The sequence below is a fragment of the Lonchura striata genome, chromosome 1A (assembly GCF_050655825.1).
Source record: "Lonchura striata isolate lonStrDom1 chromosome 1A, ASM5065582v1, whole genome shotgun sequence".
Lineage (NCBI taxonomy): Eukaryota > Metazoa > Chordata > Aves > Passeriformes > Estrildidae > Lonchura > Lonchura striata.
Window position 1 is genome coordinate 37,765,469 of NC_140741.1, and position 19,891 is coordinate 37,785,359.

The 19,891-nt window shown below is 40.1% G+C and overlaps 1 long non-coding RNA gene across 12 annotated transcripts in view; it reads left to right on the plus strand.

Annotated features, from left to right (window-relative positions):
* The first annotated feature begins 327 nt into the window (after window positions 1–327).
* Window positions 328–19,891, plus strand: part of LOC146763449 (uncharacterized) — a 159,588-nt gene continuing 140,024 nt past the window's right edge. For all 12 annotated transcript variants that reach the window (XR_014951781.1, XR_014951782.1, XR_014951787.1 and 9 more), the window contains exons 1-2: window positions 328–4,478; window positions 6,243–6,319. This is a non-coding gene — a long non-coding RNA (uncharacterized LOC146763449). The remainder of the gene's footprint in view (window positions 4,479–6,242; window positions 6,320–19,891) is intronic.

Genomic DNA, 19,891 nt, shown 5'->3' on the forward strand with positions numbered 1-19,891 from the left:
GGATCCCGGGGCGGAGGGGAGCGCTGGGAATGGGGAATGGGGATCCCGGGGCGGAGGGGAGCGCTGGGAATGGGGAATGGGGAATGGGGAATGGGGAATGGGGAATGGGGAATTGGGAATGGGGAACGGGGAATGGGGATCCCGGGGCGGAGGGGAGCGCTGGGAATGGGGAATGGGGATCCCGGGGCGGAGGGGAGCGCTGGGAATGGGGAATGGGGAATGGGGAATGGGGAACGGGGAATGGGGAATGGGGATCCCGGGGCGGAGGGGAGCGCTGGGAATGGGGAATGGGGAATGGGGAATGGGGAACGGGGAATGGGGATCCCGGGGCGGAGGGGAGCGCTGGGAATGGGGAATGGGGATCCCGGGGCGGAGGGGAGCGCTGGGAATGGGGAATGGGGAACGGGGAATGGGGATCCCGGGGCGGAGGGGAGCGCTGGGAATGGAAACAGGGGCATCCCGAAAGGGTTTGAACTGCAAATGGAGTTGTGGGCAGCCAGAAGGAAAACTCACAAAGTCAATTAGGTTGGAAAAGACTTCTGAGGTCATCGAGTCCAACCTGTGGGTAACACCACCTGTTCACCAGACCATGACATCAGTGCCACATCCAGTTTCTTCTTAAACAGCTCCAGGGACTGTACCCCCACCTCCCTGGGCAGCCCATTTCCATATCTAATCGCCCTCTCAGTGAAGAAATTCCTCCCAACATCCAAAATAAACCTCCCCTGGCACAGCTTAGGGCTGTGTTCTTTTGTCCCATCTCTGGTTGCCTGGGAGAAGAGACCAACCCCCAGACAGGAGGAGAATGTCCAGGTTTGAGCCCCCATTGTAGCAGGTGCTCAGTGGGTGCCTGAGACCCGGGCACCCAGAGGTGCCAGGGGAGGTTGTGGGAAGCTCAGTCTAATATCGGGGATAGAAATGTGTGAAGGGATTTGTACTGTAGAAGATTGGACATGGAATGGCATCAATGGGAGAAAAATAAGTAGAATGGAAATTTTTTACCTCCAGACTAAAAAATTGTGAAGAATGTCATTCAGGAATGTGACATTGCAGCTACACAGGGATTTGGGATGATGACTTGCAAGGATTGCCTCTGGGCTAGTGGTTACCCTTTGGTAACATCTAAAAAGACAATTTCTTAATGTCTGGCACAGTGAACTTCATCTCAGGATGAACAAGGAAAAGCTGATCATTGGTGGGAAAATCACAGGTGCTGAGATACACCTATGCCAGTCATGGTTAGTGGTGTGAATGTAGCCAGTTTCAAGCCACAGGATCTTGGCATGCTGTGGAGTTCATCCACATCTGTCTTTCTTGCATGAGTTCTGCACAAACTCTGCCAATGTGCAGTACAGCAAAATATGACTATATGTGTAGATTTTTTTAAGACTGTTACTCTAGATGCTGTAGGAGAACTGTCGCATGAAAGTGAAGGAAAGTGAAATAGGACAAAAAGTGTTTCAAACCAATTGTGAGTATTCTAATGGCACAAAGAAAGGCAGTAGATAATGCAAACATGTAAATAAAACAAGTAAAAATAATGTATAGGTTAGACAACATGGCTGTTTCACGACAGTTGAACAAAGATTTAAAATACCTGAAGCCATGGAGGATAAAGATAATGGACAGTTGTTGGAACTCAAAATGTCCCTCAGACATTTTTAGAGGTTCCAGTCCTTGGTCAGAAGCATTTTAGACCCTGGCAAGCAGCTGGAAACAGCTGTGATTTTGAGTTTGAGCCATGGAATGTGTTACCAACTTTGAAGGTGGAACAAGCAGTCACAAAGGGTTAGATAGTATAGTAAAAGTAGTTACAAAGTAGAGGGGAAATTTTTTTAGTATTGTACAGGGGGGTTTTAGCACCTGTACAGGGGGGTTTTTACTTTGTACATGGGGGTCAGAAGTTCTAAGATGGAGGAAAGTGGGCTGGTCCTGTTCTTCCTCCTTCTTCTTCCTTGCCTCCATGTTCTTGGTGATGTTGGCATTCACAAATTGGTTTAGAGTAGAAAAGCACCTTGTAAGATAGGTAGTAGGTATTGGGGAAAAACTGTAAACATGGAACACGTAATATATCATATAAAAGATAGCAGCAGCCCTGGGCGGGAGGGAGAAGAAGCAGACAGCAGACAGAGAGGATGTCAGCGTGTGTGTGTGCCTCTGCCTGGGCCGCTGACCAAGCAGCCGCAGCCCGCAGAGACAATCTTTTAGATAACTCACAATAAACTGCCTTGAGACCAAACAGCAAGAGGCTGCAGAGTCTTTCATTGGAAGCACGGGTTGGAGGAGAGACTTTACCACCACACAAGACCCCAGACCGAGCCCGGGGTTCTCACAGACAGTAGTGTATTTATGTGAGGAATAAGATAAATGACAACTAAAGCTAATGTTTGATAAGACCATTGCTAGATTTAGAGTTAAGTATAGAACAGAAAATGTGCATCTAAGGGATATCTGGGTTTTGAATATTTTGCATATATTATAGATTTTATATCTCATTAATAAAAGGTAATGGTCTGTAGCAGAGAACAGCATTGTACAGCATTCAGTGTCATGCAACAGTAGTTTATGATTTCCACTCAGGAGTCTTAAGAGAAACTGCCTGAGGTCTATGAAATGCTTCTGTTAACTTTTAACACACCTTGGCATTTGCCAGCTGGGGGGGATATTGCCATTTATTGCCATGGGTGTTGCTTTATTTAATATGTATCAGGAAGAGAGTTCAAAAAGGTAGAAGATCTCAGATAAATGTGAACAGTTTTCTTGTAAGTTAATAGATCTGTCTGTTAGATGTACCATGTTTACACCAGATTTTTCTTGGAAGTTTGCTGAAACTAACATGATTAAATGAATGATTCAGAGGAGGATGGTCTAGTCATCATAGAAACTGATTTGAATCTTCTTAATAGTTCCTACACAGGTACTTTACTGTGACCTTAGGACTTAATGGGAAATGAATAATCATGTAGAAATAATGTGACTTTGTGGCTTTGTATTTTGTGACAGAAGTATTTTGGACTGTTTGTGTGTCTCCTCAGGAAGATTATGGATATTTCAGAGGAATTTTAAAGGAGGACTGAAAATAATCCTGGAGATGCATAAAAAAATTTCAGGATATGAGGCATTAGGATGTCAAGCTTAAGAAGTGATTTTGGATATAGCAGTGATACATGAGTCAGTTTGGAATTTAAACACATCTTCATATCTCTGCCTGCTGTTTTAAATTTAGTACAGCAAATTTCCAACCACTAAATCTCATATATAAAATTCCTATTTTTTCATGTGGCACTGTCTCTACACATTGATCAAAGACTAATTTGCACTACAATTACATACAGAACAGCAAAATAATTCTTACTAGCTAACTCACGTCTTAGCAGCTGTCTAGTCCCACTATGTGAAGCTCACTGTGGGCAGCAGATCTGTCTGATGAGCAGCTTGTGGTTTAGTGATGTAGTGGGAGAAAAGTTAATTAATTATAAAAAGAACACACCCACTCCCCAAACAACAGCAATTGAGTTTTACTTAATCTCATCAGACATAGTAGAGCTACCAGTCAAGCACTGTGCTATTTTGCTGAACTGCTTCTGTCATTTTTTTCTGTACTGACTCTGTAGAGCCAGACCCATGGCCCTTGAATAGCATTGGGAGGAAGAGCAATGAGCTCCTCACTGCAAGGTCTCCCTGCAGGGTTATCAATACGGCTTGAGAGAAGTGCAGTTTCTGTGCTGAAACCATCCTGAAGACTGGCAATGAGGTGATAGGGCATAGTGGTTAGCCCAGCATACCTCTGTCCTTCTGAACTGGCCCTGACCATTGAGATAAACAATGCAGAAAAAAATAAATCATGTTTTCATTCTTTTTCATTAAGGGAAGTGATTGACATTTTATCTATTGCATCTGCTCAAAGGACAAACTCATGAGAGGTGTATTTGGGGCCTACTTGTTTAACCTGAATGATGTACTACATTCTGTAGATTTTCTGTAATGAAAGATGTTTTATAAGAAGTCACTAATCTTCTTTGCTTGACAGTACTTCCTTTTACATTTCAGCAAGAAATCAGGATTCTTTCTTCAGAGAATTTTGGGTTAAGCCCATATGCAAGTCTGCAAATCTTATCAAACAATGCATTCAAGGAATCAAAGGACTGGTAAAGAAAATAAATTGGCCACTATAGACGACATTTTAATGGCTAACAATGTGGCTTTTAAAAAGCTAACATATTAAGCAGCAAAAATAACTAACACATTTGGAGAAACCTACAATCAGATCCCCTATGTCTGAAGAATACAGGCTACAGAATCAGTAGAATGGTCAAATGAATCATCTGTAAAAAAGTTTTGTTGAGTATTTAAAATTGGGTTACTGGGGAGTAGTTTTTATACTTAGCTGATAAACAGCCGAGTCTCAGCTTCATGACCCTCTGCTTCTATCAACAGGGAGAAATAAGCAATCCAAAGGCGTGGTTCATCTGACCTAGGTAAGACACCTGTCTTAGGACAAGACTATTGTCTATATGAGTTCAGATGCAGCTGTCTAAATATTAGGTACCTGTATTATGACATCCAAATCCCCTTTTACTGGTAGATGATCAAAAGGAAGGAAGGTGATGAACCAGTGAAGAGGCGCAAGGGCCAAGTGAAGAGCACATGGGGCAGCTGAAGTTAAAGAGCTAAGGGAAATGAGAGAGGACTACACTTGTAGTTCAACGCTGTTCTGTGCACCCTAGGGAAGCTGAACTCAAAGTGGTAAATCATATATTTATGCACAAAGGACTTTGTACTAAGAGGGCTATACTTCTGTACTGCCTTTATTGCAGCTCCTACTCAGACATCAGGAATGCTGTATTGGTAGCTATTGATAATATGGAGATGGAGTAGGATTAGGATTACAAGGCAAGAGGACAGGCTGGGCATTAGGAAATAGACCAGAATCAAAGTGTAAGGGTTCTACACCCCATAAAGAGGACCATTATGATAGCAGTGTGCTTTACAGCAAGTCCAAAACTTCTCCAGCCTGAACCAGTCTCACTCCTTTTTGGTGTACCTATTTGTTTGCCTTTGCTCTGTACCAGGATAGATTGAGAAAGCAGCAGGAGAAAACAAAACTGAGGGAGCTGGAGCACTGCTTTCCCCAGCCATCGAATTGTTACAGGAATAGAACAGGAGCTCACAGGATTTGAGCAGCCACCTGATTTTGAAAAGCTCCATGAGAAAACATAAAAATTCCTTTCCTTCCCTCTTGCTGAGCCCGGTTCTTGCTTATATTTTTAGTTATTCCTTTCTCAAAAAAAAAAAAAAAAAAAGGAAGTGTAGTGTTCTAGCTGGATTTATTTATTTTAGTTCTAAAGGAGACATTGAGACATTGTTTGGCAATTTTATTTTTCAACAGGAAATGGTAAATGTGCTGATTTGTTTAATGAAGTTGAGATTCACTGTAGGAGTCCAAATTTCTTATTTGTTTTATTCTCTGTAGACCTGAATGTCTTATGTAGATAAAATCTCAATAAAGATAAACCATTCAAGCAGATGTGAGTAAAGAGCTGAGAATTTCTGGGCTAGTGTAGAGAGAAAAACATCTCACAGAGTCAGTGGTACTTCATGCTGCTTAACAGTGGTGTGGGGCCTTAATTTTTCATCTTGTGTACATATTGGAAGAAATAGTAGGCAAAGAAGGTTGGATTTTGAAATAAAATAATTTTATTTTTGAATGTTTGGCATCTGAATCATAAACAGCATAAGCACTTGAGCATACTTGCTTCTGACCTCAATAATAGTCCTGAATGCTAAATACTTGTGAAAGTTAGGACAGCGTCCAAACTTGTAGGAATATTATTTCTGTTATCTACTTTTGAAACAGTTGCCATGTTGTATATTGATAAAATCACACTGATCTATTAAAACATGTTTCTTTTGTTTGTGTGAATTTGTTTGTTTGTTTGGTGTTTTTGTTGTTGTTTTGTTTTTCTTTTTTGTTTTGGTCTGCAGTGTTTTGTTTAATCAAAGACTGTCTAAGACAGTGCTGTGATTTGCCTGTAGCAGTCAGGACTTACCCATGGCCTTAGAGCACAAGATCTGCTGCTTCCTTGGGAGACCTGTCATTTCTTAACACTGCACTGGAACACAGTGAAACCCCATTAGATGTAAAAGATACTGGAGAATTTATCTTGCTATTTGACTTTAACAGAACTAGTCCTATATATGACTGTAGTAATTGCATTGTTCTCGATTTTCTGTTGTCATAGAAAATTTGAGACTGCAAGAGAGCCAAGATTTTACCCACATGGATTCTGAAGTTGATGATGACTATGGATAATGTCAGGTAAATTAAATGAGCAGGAATCAAGGAAGGTTACTGATAAATGCACAATGTGTCTGAGGGAATGCTAAGTTTTATATCACTACACATTGCCCCAAGATAGCATTCAACTTGTTTGACTTCAACCCCTTACATTTTCTTATTCTGAGGCCTCCCTCAATTCTACACTTAATTTGTTTTATAATGGTACAGAGATCTGTTGCACAGATTAATATCAGAGGCATAACAAAGTTAGTGCAGGAATTATCCATTGTATTATTAATTTAATAAGTTAAAAACAAACATTATTAATCAACAAATACTTGTTTTGAACTCAGCTGTGACCAGCTTCACAGGCTTAATATTGACAAACACTTATTCAATTGTTTAAAAGGAAGAATTTGCCCCTCCTCTCCCAAGTATTTCCACTGTTCATTATCTCGATGGGAATGAATTTTTGATTAGATTAACAATTCTGTTTATTCCCAAGAAGTTTGCAAAGAGGGAAAATACTTTTTGTTGTTGCAGTAAATTGCATCATAGGGGTAGTTCTCCCTCAGCTGTCATGAAGACAATTGACAAACCTCTAATGCAAACCCAGAGAAAATACATCCCACCATAATATCCTAAACAACTCCCCAAGAAGTAACTGTTTGGTTAAGAAGAGCAACTCAGAAAAAAAAGTAACACAAAGATTAAAGGTCTGATTTTACTAGTTTCATTTCTCCAAGCTCAAGAAATGCACAAAGGAATAAATCATTATACTTACCAAAACAAAAACAAAACAAAAACAACAACAACAAAAAAACCCTTCTTTGTGGCACTTTAGAAAGCATTTTGTATGGACTAACTGGGAATGGAACACCTCAGAACTTCAATTATATTTTGGTAGTAAATAATAACTCACTAATTTTTTTTAATATCTACAGTAACAATTTTGAACCAAAGAAAATGCTTTTGACCCTGAAAGGGAACAAAGTTTTATTCCACATATGCTTTAACCAGTTTTCCAATTTTTAAAGAATTGTATTTGCTACATATCTGTGCCTGTTTTAATTCCTGTTGCTGTGCTATAACGATATCCCTGACTGATATGGATCAGTATTAGTCTGAGAAAAAGCCTAGTGCACGTGCTTCTGAAATGGTAAGCTCAGGCTTTTGCAATGTGTGGAAAGTTAGTGCAAATACTGTGCTCCATTTCCTTCCTCACAGTAAGATTTTGAAGTTCTGGTTTTAGTCTCTCATGTGGGATCAGGAAATGCAGCAAAAAAAGAAGTCCCATGTTTCTGTTGTGATGTGTAGGATGAACTGATAAAGAGTTACAAGCAGAAGTGGGATATCTAGATATGTAAAGTAACATCATCTAGTGTGATTAAGTGGGTTCTCAAGTATCTCTATTATTTGTCTTTTAAATTTTTGTGGCCCTCAAAAGTAATTTTTAGGGAAAGAGGGAAGAAGAGCAGCATGGTGCCTTTATAGATGTTTCAGGTACAACACAGGACAAGACAGTTTTCTTGGAATTTAATGGTAGCAGAAGATGAGAGTTTCATAACCTATGAAAGAATTAGAAGGAAAGATGGTGGAAGTGGTAAGACACGGGTGAACCACTGCCTTCCTGTGCTGCTTGCTGACATGATGCTACAAAGAGCTGTTTTTAAACCTGGTTGTGCTTATGTACAGAACTGCTGTAACTGAGTCCAGCTTCCTCATGCAACCTGTGCCACCACACATGCTTTTCTGGCTGTCCCCTAGTGCAGTATATGATGGTTGGAGCTGTATGTCTTAATTTCTGGTGGTTTTAGGTCTTCATTGCCACTTGTTTCTGGGTTTGGCTCCTTTTAGTCACAGTCTTTGTTCTGAGCCACAATAGACTGATGATTCCACCATTGCTTGCTGCTTTGTTGGCTGGGAAGTCTCCTGGGAGCCAGGGAAGAAAGAGAAGACCTAGGAATGGAGTGGGGAAATGAGAAGGTGGGGAGAAAAGGGAAGCAGATCTCATGTAATTTTTTCCTTACAGTACATGCCCCTTCTCAATTTCCATGCAATATAGCCTGTCTCTTGTTGTGGGCTGTATTCCAGGGAAGGATTTTTCAAATGGCCTTTAACAAACCCTGATTGAGTCACGAAAGTTTGTTGCAGCTCTCTAAACCTGGCAAAACTGGGGTTTTGTTGTGTGTATGGTGACCAGCCTTGCTCATGGCAGAGGTTGGTAAGGACAGTGGTAAGGGCCTGAGCCTGCCTATGGCACAAGGTGAAGGAGAGAGGAATGGACTAAAATGGGCCAGGTCCATGTCATAGCAAGGGTTTTATTTTTTAACATTTACAGGAATTTCTCTTGGCCAACCAAAACAAAACAAAAGGGAAACCAAAACAAATAGTGAAGAGTTTTCAGTGCATGTCAATGGACTAGTTCCCCTGAGGTCAGGGAGAAGCTGACAAATAATGCTGCAAAGTCTGAAGGAGGTGTGCTTGACTTCTGTGCATGCTGCACACATCTGTGTACACAATGTCAACTGAGACGTGACTGACACTATATTTTATGGATTAAGGTTAGTGATACCAGGCTATAGGTACAAAAAAACCCCAATGAAATATGAGTCCTTAGGGTAGAAGGGAATCTGAGGCAATTGGCATAGAGATTGTAATCTTTCTTTTCCTGCTGCAGGATATACAACCTTAATTTTAGGGTTTCTTTTGTAGTTTAAGGCAATCTATATTAAAAGCTGACAATGAATGTACTTTAATGTAGTGTAAAGGGCCAAGTATGATGCTAGATACAGTGGGAGGACTATATAGGATATTAGGAAAAGGGAGGCAAATCTGTATTCTGTCTACCTGCAAGGGAGCCCTGGATGTAGGTACAGACTTAGGAATGAGATGCTGGAAAGCAGCACCACAGAAAGGGACCTGGAGGTCCTGGTCCATGGCCAGATGAATGCGGCTCAGCAGTGCCCTGGCAGCCAGGAGGGCCACCTGTGTCCTGGGGGGCATCAAGCACAACATCTCCAGCTGGGCAAGGGAGGGGATTGCCCAGCCCTGCTCTGCTCGGGGACAGGCTCATTGTGAATATTCTGGCCAGTTTTGTGTGCCACAATATAAGAAAAGATACAAAGATATGAGAAAGCATCCAGAGGAGGGCCACAAGGAAGGTGAAGGGCCTTGAGGGGAAGCCATGTGAGGAGTGGCTGAGGTCACTTGTTCTGTTCAGCCTGGAGAAGAGGAGACTGAGACCTCACTGCAATCTGCAACTTCCTCATGAGGGGAAGAGGAGGGGCAGGCACTGATCTCTTTTCTTTTGTGACCAGTGACAGGACCTGAAGAAACAGCATGAAACTGTTTAGATTGCATATTCAGAAAATATTTTTCACCCAGAAGGTATTTGTTCACTGGAACAGGCTCCCCAAGGAAGTGTTCACAGCACCATCCTGACAGAATTCAAGAAGCATTTGGAAAATGCTCTCAGGCACATGATGTGATTCTTAGGGTTGTCCCGTGCAGGGTCAGGAATTTGACTTCGATGATCCTTGTGGGCCCTTCCAACTCAGCATATTCTGTGATTCTTATAAAAAGCTTTGAAACATATGCAGAATTTTTTAATCTCTTTTAGTGCATATTATAAAGATTATAACTTGGGTTGGAAAAGACCTTAAAGATCTCCTAGCTGTGTCCTCTCCCCTCATTTTGCGTGCCCCTGCAGTGGTCAGGGCTACTTTCCCCTAGAGCAGGTTGTTCAAAGCACCATTCAGCCTGGCTTTCAGCCCTTGTAGGGATGGGACATCTACAGCTTCTCTGGGTAACCTGTTCCATTGTCTCATCACTCTCACAGTAAAGAATTTCTTCCTGATATCAAACCTAAACCTACCCTCTTTCAGTTAAAAGCCATTCTCCCTTTTCCTGTCACTCCACACCCTTGTAAAAAGTCCCTCTCCAGTTTTCCTTTAGGGCCATTCAGATGCTGGAAGGATGCTGTAAGCACTCCTTGGAGCCTTCTCCAGGCTGAACAACTCTCCTCTCAGGCTATATAACATCTAAAAATAACTGAAATATTTCAGTGTAGCTGTTTGAAACAAAATTATTTAGAACTTGAGAATTAGTGTCAATGTGGAACTTTCTTTATTTCAGTTAATTCACAGTCAGTAGTTAAATTTACTAAGTGTGAGGCTTTATTAATAATACAAATGTAAATATGATGTAAGACTGTCTTTGCCTGAAAATTATATATTCTCCATTGGTAAGCCTCGGGACCCCAGGCAAATAGTGGCATTAATTTATCAGTCCTTTTCAGTTAGCATTAGGAAATAGTGAAATAAAGATGTGATTCTGTGTGAGGCTCTGCCCACAGCAAAGCACTAGATGGCACTGTTGGTTTTAGTGTTACTGCTGCCGCTTCTGGGAACTTAATTAGCTCCTTCTGAAAACAAACATGCTGTTTCAACAGAGGGTCAGTGTACATTGTTCTGGGCTGCTGCTTTTAGATTTATAGTCATGTAATCAATATGTTGGAAGGGTAATTAATTTTTAACTTCAAGCCAATTGTAGATCAAATGCCACTAGAGTTACTGGGTGGAGACAGTTTAATTTCCTTTGAAGCAATGATACTGATTAGCTGTAAAGGGTTTTCAGTGAGTTGCTAGAGATCCAGAAGACCTTTTGCTTTGAAATACTGGTGTTAACTTTAAAGTAACACCATTACTGTGATACAGATTAATGAGTGGTGGCATAATTCTGATAAAGTTCCACTCATGTACTTGCTATATTTTGTCAATTCCTATTTCAAAGCAGCTTTATCTGCTTTGACTATTCTGTTCCTATCAAAGGAATGGTACAAAGTAAGCATTAAGTTGATCAAACTGACTTTCTGCTTTTTATCCCTGTTCTCTCATTATCTGTCTTTGGGGACTCTAGAGGCCCATGGCTAAGGATGAGATGTGACCATCTGCACTACAGCATATAGGAAAGATGGCATGAGAAGCTGGAGTATTTTTTGAAATCTTTCCAACCCATGCTTGTCAGACATGCTGGTGTCCTGGCCTCCTGTCTCTTTCTCCTATTGTCTAGGGCAGCTCTGTCTGTCTCTCAGGTTCCTTACTTGGAGATGCTTGCTAGCTTTCAGTGCTTTCAGCCCATCCCCTTGATGCATCCTTTTCCTCTGAGCTAACCTTCCTTGATCATATTTTCATCTGTTCACTCTTTCATCTTCTTCTTTGTCTCTGTTCTTCAACATCCAAGCAAATTGGAATCTCAGCACTCAGCTCTCTATCCCTGTCTTACAACTTTAACACCTTCTTTCTCCTTTTTGTAATCAATAAATGAGCCATTTTCATGGATAGGCTATTGATCCCTTCTCTGGCTTTTTGGATTGGATTCTTTCTGATCTTGTGTCTTTGCTTTCCATTACATAAAAATTTTTACTACAGGCTCTGACTATCCACTCTCGGGCAAGTCTCAGAGCCTCTCTGCTGCCCTCATCATTGTTGGTCTCCTGGCTGACTTTTGATACTTTGATCATTTAATTGGATTTCATGCTGAGTAAAACCATGGACACTGTTTTAATCTGAAATTAAACTTTTGTTTAGTCTAACATTAAATAAATAAGTTCAATTTCAAAACAAAAATATTTCAGTTTCTCTTAAAAAAACCAGCCTCTTGTATTTTTATGTTTACACAATTAATTTAATTCAGTCCGGCCTGAGCAAATATTTCTGTCCTTTCAAGTCATACTTTTGAATAAATCTTACGAATTAATGGAACTGTGTTACTGAGCTGTGCTGCAAATGTCTCTGATTTCTGTTGGAACCAAGAATAGCCCTCAGTATAGATGGACACAGCCATCAGATATTGAGACTAGTCAGAATTTTAACCTTTTCAGGAAGACAAAACATCATAATTAGGAAAATGATCAACAGACATTAGGGTCCGCACCATTACATTTTCTGTCAGAAATTAATATTGTGACTAATAAAGGCAGGACTGTAGTTACTGCAGCAGACTGTTCCGTAGACTGTAGCTTACAGTTATTTGTAAGATATTAGATTAGGATCATGAGATTTATTCTAGTTTTGAGACAAACTAGAGATGAATATATGCAGCATACAAGAAGACTGAAAACTCAATTGTCATAACCACAAGAACTGAAAAGAAAAATCCGTGCTGTCTTCCTGTCTGCCGGTTCTACAGGATCCATTTTTCCAGTGATCTTAGTCACAGTGCTTTAGAGTAGTACTTTTGTCAAATCTGAGCATTCTGGGGAGCTGTGGGGTGGCAGAAGAACATATCCCAATGTATTTACAGCAGAGGGAGCTGATGGTCAGTGTGCTTGCCTGTGAGTTTTAAGTGCTGTGCGTGTGTGTAAGCACTGCTGAAGAATCAACTTCTCTCAGGAATCTGAGAGAACTTCATCCCTTGCCCACTGGCTGCAGTCTCTCAGAGCTCTCTGTCAGGGTCAGTGGCCTCAGAGAGCACTTGTTAGAAGGAGACACCTCCTGGGGCCCTTGGGCTTCAGGTTTGACACCAGGGAGAGAGTGGCAGGAGGTTGGTATAACGTTGCAAACGTGGAGCCTCAGTGCATCTCCTCCCTCACCTACCCAAGTCTAATGTTTCCATCTTTCCAGATATCATAATTCCCTGTTACACTATGAAATATGTCTCTATTGTGCTCTTAGCTTTGCTCTGCTTCCTGAATATGGCCTGTTTTCTGCCCGACACATCTATGAATAAGTGCTCAAGAAATTCCTTTTTGTACAGCTCCCTTTTTAGAAGCCAGAGGTCTCTCATTCATTGGTATTGCCTGGCTGGATTATGCAAGTTATTCAAAGTTAATGGATCAAAGTTAGTTAGAATAGAGACAAAGGAAGTGTGAAACCACTAAATAAATTTAGATATATGTATTATGTAAAATGAATGTAATATTCTTTTAATGCAGGCTGAGGTATAAAGGATTAGGGTTCCAACTAACTTGAGCTCCTGCTCCTGGCTTTGCTCTAGCTCCTTGGTCAAAAGCTGTTCTCTTGAGGCAGCTTTCCTGAGTGCAGGGGTTCAACTAAGGTAATTGCAAAAGAATGAGTTAGGGGAGGGACATAATCTCAAGACAAAAGAAGGATATAGACTTATAAAAAAGAGGACTCAGTGTATTGTAGATCTATCTAACTTGTATGACCAGAAAGATCCTCAGGCAAGTTACTTTGCCTTGTTTGCACCTAGAGCCACATTTCTCAATCTGTTTGTGGAAAAAAACCTCTAAGCATGTAACGTGCTGTAGTACTTTGTGCAGGCAACTTGGGTTATATTATTGGTGACTTAGTTTAGCCATGAGCAACACAGCTGCTGACCTAATCACTCTATAAAGTGGTACATTTTGAGAGTACCAAGTTTATCTTTGGCACCACACTTTAGAAGGGAAAGAAATAAAGATAAACTGGGAAGAACCAGCAAGAAGAAACTTAATATGTTAAGAAAATAAAGTCTATGACTAAGGGATGAAAAGATTATTTTTAATCTGAGAAAAAAAGAGATTAAGATGGGGCATCTTTGCTGGTTTCTTTTTCTGTAGATAACCTGACTGTTGTTTGTTGGCTATGTAGCCAGTGTTGGGGCAAAAAGAACAATATGGGTCTCATACCAAATGAGAAAGATTTAGAAAATAAATACAGGAGAACTTTTTTTCGCTATACAAATAATGAAACCTTGAAATCCTTGTAGCTTGTACAAGTGGTTTTTAAAATAAAACATTAGACAAATGTTTGCCAAGACAGCTTAAGTGTGTCTACCCTTAGTGACATGGGCTGGACCAAATAATCTCCTGAATCATCTTCCAGCCCTGTATTTCTGTGCAGGTGCTTTGAAATGTATTTATGAAAAGCACTCTCTCCAAACTAGGTAGGAGTATTCATTATAATAAAGGAAAACTTGTATATCCAAAATTGGTTCTTTCTGCTAGTTCTCTAGTCAACTTTCCTCCTCAGGCCTTGGCAGTAGGCATTATCATAGCAGGCTGAAATTTTCATTAGCAGTTTAATCAGAGGAGTGTTTGATTAGAAGCATCATCAAAGAAAACAAGGAGGCTTTTATGAAGACACTTATACAATTTTCAGTATTTCCTAAACACAAATTATTTTGCTAATAATTTCCTTAATGAGTCTTCCTAAGTGTGATTGATTTTTTGAGCTGTATGGTGTGATCTGCATTACTGTTTAATACCTTCATGTTGTACAGTGTACTGATATTTGCTGATCACAGGGTAGGATGGATTTGATGCTTTTTCATCAACTTTTTATTATTTTTCCCTTGTCTTGAGTTAAAAATGATTGTAGGCTGAAGAATATCTCTCATATTCTCTAAGTGTAGCTTGGCTCTATGGGAAGATGTGATATATATGCAATCTGTACCTGAAGAAAACCTACTGCACAACATAATTGTCTGCATTTGTGGATACCTTTCACATACATGAAAAACATAACACTGGCATTGCAAAACATAGATAAGCCAAAGCAGCAGCCCTCCTTGTTCAGATCCCCTGTATCTGACAGCTTACTGCTCAGTTCTGCTTTACTACTGAACAGAAGTTCCCTTGCAACTGTGCAAATATGTCACTTTTATGCTCAGATATTTGGAACTTGCAGTACATCTGGGAAGTGAAAAAATGCTGGGAAGCATTTCAGATCTTGCAGTTGAGCACTTCAAACAGATGGCTTTTTTCCAGAGAGAGCTCTTCCAGCTTTTAAAATTACTCCTCATAAAATCTGACCTAGCTATTTAGGGGTATTACTAAGAGTGGTGGGGAGAAGTGGCATTAAACTTGTAGAAAACAGTGTTGGGTACCTTGAGCAGTAAAATCCTTTGATCTTCTTGCAGTCTCTAATTTCCCGATTGTTGCTGAATATAGAAATGCTAGACAAAGTTTCTATATTCTCATTCAAATGATAAAGGAAGTTTGGTGGGTTGGTTTTTGTTGATTTTTGTTCACTGAAATGAGACCATGTTGATTTGAATTCAGGTTGAAAATACCAGAGTGTTGATCCTGTATGTTGTACTTTATGAATGAGTCATGAGTCTGTTTTATACTATCTACTTGGCAGACTAGTGCAGAAGCACAATATGAAAAATATGATCTAAACCAAGCATTTCATTAAGCAAAGACATTTGTTACTGGCTTTTCAGTATGGGCCATTAACCTTCATGGACGCTACTTTTCCTGCAATGAAGTTACAATTTTGACACCATTCACTATTTTATGCAGTAAAATATATAACTACATAGAATTTATGGTAAGTACTATAAGGACTTTGGAAGAGGAGTCTTGAGGGAAGTGCTATATCAATAATGATTTGTTCATCACAGTAGTAATAATATAAACATATTGTTCATCACCATCCAGACCTTATCTTCCTATTTAGAATTATCTACAGAGAATAATATTGGGTAGGTATACGTGCATAGAACCTCCATGTGATGATGTCTTCTTGGTAGTGTGAAGGCAAAGACACAAAACCTATTTTAGGTGCCAAGAATGGGCAATAGAATTTCTCTTAATTTATCCAAATGAATTGGCAGATACATTTTGAAGCTCCTAGATAGATCCATGACAGATTTGATAATATTTTAAAATAATTTACTTTGTATTTTTGTGATGGTCTTAAGAAAATTCTGCTGATACAAATTAATAAGAAGATTCTTAGCAAAAGTATTTTATCACTGTTATTGCAGATGTACAGGTAATTTTTCAGGATATTTTTGAGTAAACTTAATATTCATAAAAAGAAGTAGAAATAGTTCTGATATAGATGCCTTTTTTTTACCTGCATTTCATACAGCAGGCCAGGTTACACCTTTCAATGAGGTGAATTTGTTTTTATCACTTCAGTGACATGATTCATGGGAATTGCATGGACCTGACAATTTTTTACCTTCTTCCCATCTGATTCAGAGCTACTGTTCAAAAATTCTGACAATAGCTGTAACAATCTGGTAGTCAAAGCTATATGGAGGACACAGCAGTGCTGGAGCATTTTTACAGTTATTGAGCTATTGAACTTTGAGGGAAATGTTTCAATGCTGCTGCAGTTCTTGTACCCAGGTGGCAGATATATCACATAGGCATGGCTAGTGATTTAGCAGACCAGGTAATTTCAATAGATACATTTCCAGTAACTGACAATGAATGAAGAAGCTATTAATTTAATTACATTTCTCTACAAAATGCAAAAATCACATGGTGAAGGTGTTTTTAACTTCTGATGATGGTTGTCATTCCTGTAGCAGTCTTCTCTTCTAAGGTTTGCTTAAAGAAACTGATAACATAAAATTGGAGTTGGATGTGACTCACTCCTTGTTATGTTCCACTTGCTGACAAGGGTGTATGTTTGTCACATCTTCCCATATGTTTGCCATCAATTCCCCACCATGAGCTCCTACAGGCTGCAGCCCCACTGTCTTTCTTAAACTCCCTTTATTTTATATTGAGCCACACAAGATAGAGAATATAACACTGTTGTCTGGAGGGCTTTTTTTCCCTTCCTAATTAAATTTCAAACTCTATTTTTAGCATTTGCATTCAGTTTTGTCACACTTGCAAATCATGCCAACTGCCCCAGTGAGCTGCAGCCTCCTGGCAGCTGAGGTATCCATGTTTGGTCATGCACCCTAAAGTTTTTGGCAATAAGATTTTTCACATCCTAAAGGAGGATATTCAACTGTTATTTGTGCCAGAGAGGGTCTCACTGTGTGCTTGATAATTAGAACCTGGCATGGTGTTTGTAGGAGTGCACAGAGCCTCAGAGGCCTGAGCAAGGATGCCTTCCCTGTTAAATTGTAATGCATGCAAGAAAATGTTTGGCAGACAGTGATGACCCTCCAAAGAGCACTGGGCTGCATCAAAGTACTTCCTACTGAAACAGAAAAGCAGACATAAACCAGAGGGTCTCCCTCCCTGGGCCAAATATGGCAAGGATTTACCTTCTGCTGAGGGTTTCTCCCCAGGCATTGTGTGTAGTGAGGAGGCTGCTGGCTCTTGAAAGGAAAACACCAAAATTAATAGTAACAGCAGCCAGAAAAGCAGATTTTCTTACAGAACAGAAATCTTTTATCTTCTGTCCCCCAGGAGGTCATGGAGTGGTTAAAAGTGCTTAGCCTTAATCAGAAAGACTCTTTTGGTATACTCGCTGTAAGTAAATGCACCTGTAGTGTTAGCAGGTGGGTGGGGATTGCAAAAGGAAAATTCAGATTTAGTGTCAGAGCACAGTTCTGGAGTAAGAGACTGATTTCCACTGGGCTGGTGTCTATTGAGTCAATAAAGTTGTTCTGAGTTCTCCCTGCTGTCTGTGAGATCACAATTTCTTGTAAATGTTTTTACTAATCAGTTTGGCACAATCCTAAGATTTCCTGTGTCTTTCTTTCCTGCTTGGAACACACAGTTCATGACCTGTTTGTTAAAAAGAATGGAAATTGGAATTTTCAGGAATAGATGTTTTGCTTAGTGAGTAAAAAACCTATTATGATTTCTATTTCATTTATCTGCTATGACCTTTTCATCTGATAAAGTATTATGGCTAAATCCCAGAAATCAAATTTCTGAAGGGTGAATTTGATCTTTAACTATAAAATTATTTTGAGGCCCTTTTGCAGTTTCTCACGTGTACTGTTTTTGCCACTACAACCTCATAACTTATTTACATAAAGCATGTAGGTCTCTTCTTCATGACTGATTTTATCACCAGAGACAGAAAATTAGCAATATACTAAGCCTTAGCAACCCAGTGGCACTGTGTACCATTTTCCTTTGTTTTGGAAACCTTTAATATTGTTGGATGTATTAAAAACCCTCTTTAATAGAGGCAAGTTACTCTCAGTGGATTAAAAATCTTCCTAAATAGAGGCAAATGACTCTCAATGGTAGAGTTAATAGTGCACTAAAAAAGTTGGTGTGAAATCAACAGGAAAATTTCTGTGGGGTGAGGATATCCCTCCCTATTTTTCAGTCTCTTGGCTTTTTTGTAGGGTCTCTGTTATGCAGTGTTTTGACCATGGGCCCCATCTACTGTTAATATTCCTGTGGTGGAAAGCCTGCCAGTGTAAGTCAGCTGCAGATCTGCTGCAGTGTCTACCTGCTATAATCAAAATCACTAGGATGAAAAACTGAGCATGGGAAGCTTGTGATTCTGTTGACCCTTTCAAAAATGCAATATATAGCATCCCTGAGAAATCATGAGAAGTAATCAGAGGAATGTGTTACAAATCTGGTATTTAACTTCAGACCATCATTTGACTGTGTGTTATGCTGGTTTAGATTGAAGGCTCTGGTATTAATAGCAAACTGTTTTAAAACACTGGAGATATTTTTACTGACTTTTCAGGGAAATCCTGAAAATTTATTGGAAAGTAAACTAAATATAAAAAATTAGAATAAAAAATGGATCAGTCTTGAGACATAGCAGAATGTTTTCATTCTTAGCTACTATTTTCAATGCATTTTACACAGAATAAAAGAATATTTAGGGTTGGAAGGGATGTCTGGAGATCATCAAGTCTGAACTTTTCCCTGAAATATACTTGGAGGTAAAACTGAGCATATATATGTTTTGTTAAGTAAATATGTCTGGAGAAAATGTGTTTTGATGTTGTGTTTTCCTGATATTTTGAAATGACAGGAACATATAAATACTGTTTTTAATCAGTTGAGATCACAGAATTAACTAGGTTGGAGATCTTTAAGACCATCGAGTCTAACCTATGACCTAACACCACTTTGTCAATTAGACCATGGCACTAAGTGCCACACCCAGTCTTTTTCTAAAACACCACCAGGGACAGTGACTCCACCACCTTTCTGGGCAGCCCACTCCAATGCCCAATCACTCTTGGTTTAGGTTAGAAGAACTTTTTCCAACCTAAACCTCCCCTGGCCCAGCTTAAGTCTGTGTCCTCTTCTCCTGTCTCTGATTCCCTGGGAGATGAGGCCACCCCCCACCTGGCTGCAGCCTCCTTCCAGGTGGTTGTAGAGTGATAAGGTCTCTCCTGAGCCTCTACTTCTCCAGGCTAAACAACCCCAGCTCCCTCAGCTGCCCCTCACAGGCCTTGTGTTCCAGACCCTTCACCAGCCTTATTGCCCTTCTCTGAACGTGCTCCAAAATCTCAACATCCTTCCTAAACTGGGGGCCCAGAGCTGGACACAGCACTCGAGGTGTGGCCTCACCAGTGCTGAGTGCAGGAAAGGAATCACATCCCTAGTCCTGCTGGCCACACTGTTTCTGATCCAATCCAGGATGCCACTGGCTTTCTTGGCCACCGGGGCACACATTGGCTCATGTTCGTCTGCTGTCAATGAGGTGATGTGCATTGAAATATTCTTGTGAGTGAATTAAGTACAAAATATTCCCCTGAGATAAGACACTGGAGAAATAAGCTTGTAAGATCTGACTTAGAAAGGCACAGGATGTATTGCAGTTTTTGTGGGATACCCACTTAAAATACACTTCACAAAAGGAAACTTGTGAATTCAGTGGGAGACATATCATATAACTGGGAGGAAATGTGTGGGAGAAGGGTGGGGCTGGCTCCGCTTGCTCCAGAAGAATCAAGAGCCCTGTGGATTTTTCTCTTCAG